The sequence below is a fragment of the Sinocyclocheilus anshuiensis genome, unplaced genomic scaffold (assembly GCF_001515605.1).
Source record: "Sinocyclocheilus anshuiensis isolate Anshui unplaced genomic scaffold, SAMN03320099.WGS_v1.1 scaffold276, whole genome shotgun sequence".
In the NCBI taxonomy this organism is placed as follows: domain Eukaryota; kingdom Metazoa; phylum Chordata; class Actinopteri; order Cypriniformes; family Cyprinidae; genus Sinocyclocheilus; species Sinocyclocheilus anshuiensis.
This window is the reverse complement of record NW_015554080.1, coordinates 29,601-38,252: the sequence shown is the minus strand read 5'-3', so window position 1 is coordinate 38,252 and position 8,652 is coordinate 29,601. Positions and strand designations below refer to the sequence as shown.

Genomic DNA, 8,652 nt, shown 5'->3' with positions numbered 1-8,652 from the left:
TTGGATTTTTGGGGGTTTTGAAAAAAAAAAAAAAAAAGAGGCAAAGTTTTGAAAATGTAAGCAGTTGAAAAAAAAAAGTTTAAAGGGATAGTTCACCCAAAAATGAAAATTAGCCCATGCTTTACTCGCCCTCAAGCCATCCTAGCTGTATATGACTTTCTTCTTCCAGACGAATGCAATCAGAGTTCTATATAAAAACATCCTGGCTCTTCCAAGCTTTATAATGGCAGTGAATGGGTGTTGAGATTTTGAAGCAACATAAAGGGCATCCATCCATCATAAAAAGTGCTCCACACAGCTAATAAAAGCCTTCTAAAGTGAATCGATGCGTTTGTGTCCGAAAAATATCCATATTTATATACACATACACATCCACATATTTAATATAACTCCGACTGTATTCGTCTGAAAGAAGAAAGTCATATACAGTGGTGGCCAAAGTGGTTAGAACACTAGTATTTTCAGCTGCTAAAAAAAATTTGTAGAATTAATAAATATATAAAAAAAAAAAAAAATGTAAACATGTCATTATTTTCTCGCATGACTGTAATGAGAATTTGAGTGGAAAATGCGCTTAGTTATCAAAAAATATAATATACTGTATAGCTACTGACTTTATATAATTAAATTAATACTAATAAATATAAATATATGATATATATAATTATTGAATATTGATATAATATTATTTTTGCAAACAGTTATTAGTGGCTATTTATACAAATACATTTTTATTATTAATTAAAGTAATTAATATATATATATATATATATATATATATTTTTTTTTACTGTAATGATGTTATATCACAATACATAGCATAAAGCATCATGACATCACTGTTTAAAGGGATAGTTCACCCAAAAATGAAAATTCTGTCATTGTTTACTTACCCTTGTGTCATTTCAAACCATTGTCTGTCTTTCTTCTGTGGAACAGAATGTTCATGGCAATGTTATTTTAGCATTATTTATACACTACTGTTGTTTTTATTAATATTTTAAATTAGCTTTTGTTTTTATATTTTCATTTTCAATTTTAGTTTAATATTTAGTGATTTTCCTATGTGCTTGTGTCATTTTTATTAGTATTTTTAGTTTAATATTTTTAGTTTAACATTTTTCTTTTAGTTTTAGCTTCAACTTAAAATCGTTTAAGTTTGGGTCCTTTTTTTGTAGCTCTCTTTCTCTCTCTGTTGTGTTAGATTTTTTTGTAGCTTTTTTATATTACTATTTCAGTTAGATGCCAAGGCAACACATCTAATCAAGTTTTTCTAATATTTTTTATTTTATTTCAGAAAATAAAAGCTTTAGTTTTAGTTAACGATAATAACCCTATTGTGCATACAACGAAAGTAAATGTGACCAGAGGCTGTCAAGTTAATTAATATATAATATATATATATAATTCCATTTTGGTATTTATTTATTCATTTCCAATTAGCAATTTTAGTGCTTCAAATACAACTTTTAATTATAATGCTCATTTACAGCCCAAAAATGTCCTGTTAAATTTACAGTAAAAAAGTGACCTTTAACTGCGAAAATGAATACATTTTTCCTTGCAATAACCTTAAATCCGACACTATTTTAAAGTAAATGTACATATAATGCATGCAGTGTTTATTCTACTACAGCGGGAGCCGCCGCTGAACACCTAATTAAAACAAACGATTCCAGCTCCCGCTTTGATTCAGTTTGTGTGATTACAGTTAAAACGCTCAGAGAAGGTAATTAAATCCTTCTATTAATTAGAAAAGAAAGACTAATGAGGAAAGCGCTGCGGGGAGATTCGTTTGGCGAGAGTGAGTGAGATCTGCTCAAACTCAGTCTCATGAATTATGAATATCACTCCAGCACATTATGATAATGTTTTATATATGCATTAAACACCCAGATGACCTGAAGGTTGGTGACAAATGGAGCTGTCCGTGAACTGTTTTCTTTTTATTTATTTAACACGACGATTTTAGGTTAAAATTTACATATGCAGAAGGGAACGTGTTTAATTGAAGTCCTAACATTTCTAGTTCATTTTAAAAGGTCTTACAAATATTTACACTTTTTTTTAATTTATGCATTTACATTCTTAATCATTTACAAATGTTTACATTTTTAAATTTTTATTTACAATTAGTTACATTTTATTTACATTTGTGTTTTTATTTATAACCATATTTATTGTTTGTTCTGTTTACAAACATTTACATTCTTGATTATTTATTTACAAATATTTACTTTCATAATAACTTACAAATATGTGCATCTTGATTTTTATTTACATAGTTTTGATTTTTTTAATTTACATTTTAAATTTACATTTTTGCAAATTTATTGACTTGATGTTTATTGACAAATCTCCTTTTTATTTATAAATATTTAAATTTCTGCTTGTATTTACAAATATTTATATTCTTAATTATTTACAAATATGTGCATCTCAATTTTTATTTACAAATATTTACATTTTGTATTTTTATTTACAACAAATTAATTTTGTATTTTTATTTACAAAAATGTACATCTTGACTTTTATTTATAAATATAAAAAATTTTGTTTTCATTCACAACTATTTACATTCCAGATTTTTTTTTTTACATTTATAAACATTCATAATTTTTTTTATTTACAAATATTTACATTCTTAATTATTTACAAATATGTACATCTTGATTTTTATTTATAAATATTTACATTTTTGTTTTTATATTTAAATATCTGCATTCTTCATTTTTATAGTTATTTATTTATTTTTTATTTTTTGGTCTTGCATTGCAACGAATTCATTTATAAAAATACAAGTAATCAAAATTTCGACTCAAATTTACACAAAACTGATCTAAAAATGATAATAAAAAATATAATAAAATATTTCTGAGATGATAACTGCATGGTGTAATGATGTGATAAAGAACATTAGCACTGTTTGAAGTGTTTATCGCTGCATACTGTGTTCTGTTTCACATACTATTATTAAAGTGCAGCATGCAGCACGCAGTGTGCACACTAGTGTTCTCTGTAGTGTGCTCGTGGTCTGTGTCTGTGATTGGCTGATGCTCACCGGTGCTGTCGTCATACACCACCGTCACCGTCCTCCACCTGAAGAAGTGCACGAGGTCCAGTATGGCCCGGCTGAGCGAGCAGAAGTCCGGATACAGACTGATGTAATACGAGTCTCTGTTATCAGACACCTGGTGCTTCCAGCGTGTCTGGATGTGAGGCACGCCCAGAGCGTTCGAGATCGACTGCACCGCATTGGCTGAGGAGCTGTGGGAGGGGCCGAAGATCGCGGCCACACCCAGCGAGAGCTGCTCGCAGGCTGTGATTGGACGACAGAAAACACACAGGGCCAATCAAACAGAGATAAAAGCTCAACACTCTTGCTTATTTACAAACTTTTACATTCTTGGTTTTTATGCACAAATAATGCCTTCTTGAGGTTTATTTACAAATATTTGTGACCCTGGAGCACAAAACCAGTCATAAGGGTTAATTTTGTGTAATTAAGATTTATACATAATCTGAAGCTGAATAAATAAGCTTTCCATTGATGTATGGTTTGTTAGGATAGGACAATATTTGGCTGATACAACTATTTGAAAATCTGGAATCTGAGGGTGCAAAAAAATCTAAATATTGAGAAAATCATCTTTAAAGTTGTCCAAATGAAGTTCTTAGCAATGCATATTACTAATCAAATATTAAGTTTTGATATATTTACGGTAGGAAATTTATAAAATATCTTCATGGAACATGATCTTTACTTAATATCCTAATGATTTTTGGCATAAAAGAGAATCTATAATTTTGACCCATACAATGTATTGTTGGCTATTGCTACAAATATGACTGCTTTTGTGCTTCAGAGTCACATTTATATTCTTGACTTTTATTTACAAATATTTACAGTATGTTTTTAGTTTTTCTTTAAAATTTGTTTTTATTTACACTTTTTTTATTCTTGATTTTTATGTACAAACATTTGCATTCTTGACCTATTTACAAGTATTTAAAAAAAATGTAATTTACAAATATTCCCATATTTTGGTTATTTAATCATATTTACATTCTTTGCTTTTATTTACAAACATTTACATGTTTGGGTTTTTATTTACAAACATTTACATTATTGATTTTATTCACTAATATTTCCAGTTTTGGTTTTCATGTATTGTATCAAAGATTTTTATTTTTTTAAATATTTATATTTTTGGCTTTTATTATTATTATTATTTTTTTTATTTACCAATATTTACATTCTTGATTTGTATTTATATTTTTATTTACAGATGTTTACATTGTTTACAAAAATTTTACATTCTTGATTTTTATTCACATTTTTGTTTTTATATATACATTTTTGATTTATAAATATTTACATTTGTTCTAATTTATTCCTGAGAAGTGTTTAAACGCTTATCATTTTTAGGTGTTGCAGCTTTATTTGTGTGTGTTTTACTGTGATTGCACGTGTTTTACCGCAATAGTGATTTAGTAATTACTGTGGGGTTGTTTTTGTTTTGTGTTTTATTTTCTGTGGTTATAGACACGGACACGAATGCTGTTTATTGGAGACGTTGTACTGAAATCGGAATTGTTTTTGTGCGTTTACAGTATGAATCTACTCCCGTTGTGTTTGGCTTTGGATCAACATGATGATATAATTTATTCCATCATACTCTCTGAATAATTGCAGACACGTTTCTTTGGTAAAAACAGCTTTTTCACGGCAGTCGAGGTCACTAATGCATGCTCTGTTTGTGCATGTCATCTCAGTCTGTGTTAGGCGGGTCCTGACTGCTATCTCTCTTTCCATCCCAGCATAACCGTCGCGACTGAGAATAAAGGGTCATTAAAATTACAAATGAGGCTTTGGGCTTGAAATGACAGAGCGCAGGAAAATAGGGCAGCGTGGGACGGAGAAAAGAGAAGATTTGCAGGAAAGTACAGGAACGTTTAAATGTGTTCGAGTTGAGAAGAAAACGCTTGTGTGTGTTTGAAGTCCATTCACTCAGCTATTGACTTTTTGATTAAAAAAATATATATATATTTACATTTTGGGTTTTATTTACAAATATTTACATTCTTGATTTATATGTATAAATATGTATTTTAATTTTAATTTACAAATTATTAAATTATTGGTTTGTATTTACAAATATTTACTTTCTTGATTATCATTTACAAATATTTATTTTGTTTTAAATTACAAATATTTACATTTCATTTGTATTTACAAATATTTATATTCTTGATTTACATTTTTAAATCTATACATTTTTATTTTAATTTACAAATTATTAAATGCATTTATTTACAAATATTTACATTTTGTTGTTATTTACAAATATTTACTTTTTATTTATAAAACATTTACATTCTTGATTATTATTTACAAATATTTACTTTTGTTTTGTTTTAAAAAATTTGTACATTTCTTCATTTGAATTTATAAATATTTAAATTTTGTTTGTGATTTACAAATGTTTGCATGCTTCATTTTTTATTTATAAATATTTTACTTTATTTACAAAATATGTACATTCTTGATTATTCACATATATTTACTTTTTAGTTTTAATTTTCAAATACTTGGGCTACATTCCTCCTTGGTATTTGTTAATACTTACATTTTTGTTTTAATTTACAAATATTTAAATTTTTTCAGTTGAATTTATAAATGTTTACATTTTGCTATTATTTACAAATATTTATTTTATTTACACAATATTTACATTCTTGATTTATATTTATAAATATGTAGATTTTAATTTTAATTTACAAATTATTAAATTGTTGGTTTGTATTTACAAATATTTACTTTCTTGATTATCATTTAATTTAATATATTACAATTAATTTGTCTTAATTTTAATTCTTCTATTGTCCTCATTTGTAAGTCGCTTTGGATAAAAGCGTCTGCTAAATGACTAAATGTAAATGTACTTTTCTTCATCTGAATTCATAAATATTTACATTTTTGTTTGTGATTTACAAATGTTTACCTTCATTTTTATTTAGAAATATTTACTTTATTTGCAGAATATTTACAATCTTGATTATTCACAAATATTTACTGTTTGGGGGTTTCATTTAGAAATGTGTGCCTTCTAGGTGTGTATTTACAAATATTTTCATCCTTCAGTACTTGATTCTTCCTTCTTTCTCTCCTCACCCTTCCTGGAGGCCTCGAAGCTGTCGAACACGTTGATTCTTTGGATGTCGTAGGTCAGCGTGGTGTTGGGCAGAAGCGTTCGGTTTCTGTTGATGGTGTTTAGCGCGAATTTAAAGGCCAGCTCTTCTGGTCCGGACGGGCCGCTCTCTATCGACTCGAAAATCCCGCCTGCAGAGAAACAGACGGAAACAATGTTGCCAACTTAGCAATTTTGTTGCTACATTTAGCAACTTTTCAGACTACCCTCGCAACTGTTTCTTCCAAAAGCACCGAGCAACAAATGTAGCTATTTAAAAAATTTGGCAACTTTTAGCAACTTTTGTTAAGTGGCTCAGACAATAAAAAGGCACACATTTTCCATCTAAATGACACAAAAAGAGGAAACCAAAGATGCCTCGCAGTAAACGCATCACATTAATTGAGTTAGCTGCTATTTGCAATTGTTCAATTTAACAATAATAATAATTGAATAATTGTTCATTTATTATACACTTTGTTAGTAGCTTGTACCTGTGATTGTTGATCAGTTAGTACACTGTAAGAAAAATGGAAAAGATACTAGTAATTTTCCAGGACATTATTCATTGTAACCCAAAAACACAATGCGTAATTAAAAAACCAATACGTAAAATTCTTTCATATAATTAACATAGTAGATTATGCCCTATTTTTACAGACTATACTAACTAACTACTAATACACTGCTTAAAGCATAATTGCTGAGAATGTGTAGTATTGATAAAAAAAAACTTCAATTGTAATAATTAAAAAATGTGTTCGATAATTCAATGCATTTAAAAATACAGTTATTTATATTTTGATATTATATTATGCATATTATTTTACAAACAAATCTAAATTAACATATATAAAATATATATTTTTGCTGAGATTTGATGTTGTGACAATTTCCCGTCGTGATTACGCAATGACGTCACAACGTCTTTTTGCAACAAATTTACCTTCCTTTAGCAACTTTCTCTGAAAGTTAGTTGGCAACACTGGACAGAAAACACAGGGTCAAATTAACGAGGGAACTCCCAGAGCGATGCAGCACTGATAAAGATGGTTTTGTGGGGAAGTAAATACTACAGAAAAACGAATGTAATTTCTACGTTAAATAACTTAGTTCAGGCAACTTGGAAATCAACATTTTTTGCGTGCGTGAGCGTGCGAGTGTGCGAGCGTGTGAGTGAGCGTGTGAGTGTGCGTGCGAGTGTGCGTGAGCGTGCGAGTGAGCGCGAGTGTGTGTGCGCGTGAGCGTGCGAGTGTGCGAGCGAGCGTGCGAGTGTGCGTGTGAGAGTGATAGTGAGCGTGCGAGTGTGCGTGCGAGAGTGCGTGCGAGTGAGCGTGTGAGTGTGCGTGTGCGAGTGCGAGCGTGAGCGTGTGAGTGAGAGTGATAGTGAGCGTGCGAGTGTGCGTGCGAGAATGCGTGCGAGTGAGCGTGTGAGTGTGCGAGTGCGAGCGTGAGCGTGTGAGTGAGAGTGATAGTGAGCGTGCGAGTGTGCGTGCGAGAATGCGTGCGAGTGAGCGTTCGAGTGAGCGTGCGAGTGTGCGAGTGAGCGTGCGTGTGAGTGCGTGTGCGTGCGTGTGCGTGCGTGTGCGTGCGTGTGCCTGCGAGTGTGCGTGCGAGCGTGCGAGTGAGCGTGCGAGTGAGCATGCGAGTGAGTGCGTGTGCGTATGAGTGTGCGAGTGAGCGTGCGAGTGTGCATGTGAGTGAGCGTGTGCGAGTGAGCGTGAGTGTGCGTGCGTGTGAGTGAGCGTGCGAGTGTGCGTGAGCGTGCGAGTGTGCGTGTGCGTATGAGTGCGAGAGAGCGTGCGAGTGCATATGAGTGTGCGAGTGAGAGCGCGAGTGTGCGTGAGCGTGCGAGTGAGCGTGCGAATGAGCGTGCGAGTGTGCGTGTGCGTATGAGTGCGAGAGAGCGTGCGAGTGCATATGAGTGTGCGAGTGAGAGCGCGAGTGTGCGTGAGCGTGCGAGTGAGCGTGCGAATGAGCGTGCGAGTGTGCGTGTGCGTATGAGTGCGAGAGAGCGTGCGAGTGCATATGAGTGTGCGAGTGAGAGCGCGAGTGTGCGTGAGCGTGCGAGTGAGCGTGCGAATGAGCGTGCGAGTGTGCGTGTGCGTATGAGTGCGAGAGAGCGTGCGAGTGCATATGAGTGTGCGAGTGAGAGCGCGAGTGTGCGTGAGCGTGCGAGTGAGCGTGCGAATGAGCGTGCGAGTGTGCGTGTGCGTATGAGTGCGAGAGAGCGTGCGAGTGCATATGAGTGTGCGAGTGAGCGTGTGAGTGTGCGTGTGCGTGTGAGTGAGCGTGTGCGTGTGCATGTAAGTGAGCGTGTGCGTGTGAGTGAGCGTGTGCGTGTGTGTGTGTCTCAACACGAGCAGCAGCAGATAAAGCACAGTGTTGTGTTTCATTCATTACCTTTGGAGCATCTTCTCAGACGAAACACGCAACCATCACTGACTCAGCATCTCACATC

At 33.1% G+C, this 8,652-nt stretch overlaps 1 pseudogene; it reads right to left on the bottom strand.

Annotated features, from left to right (window-relative positions):
- Nucleotides 1-8,652, bottom strand: part of LOC107669030 (glutamate receptor ionotropic, kainate 2-like) — a 66,074-nt pseudogene that overhangs the window by 49,428 nt on the left and 7,994 nt on the right.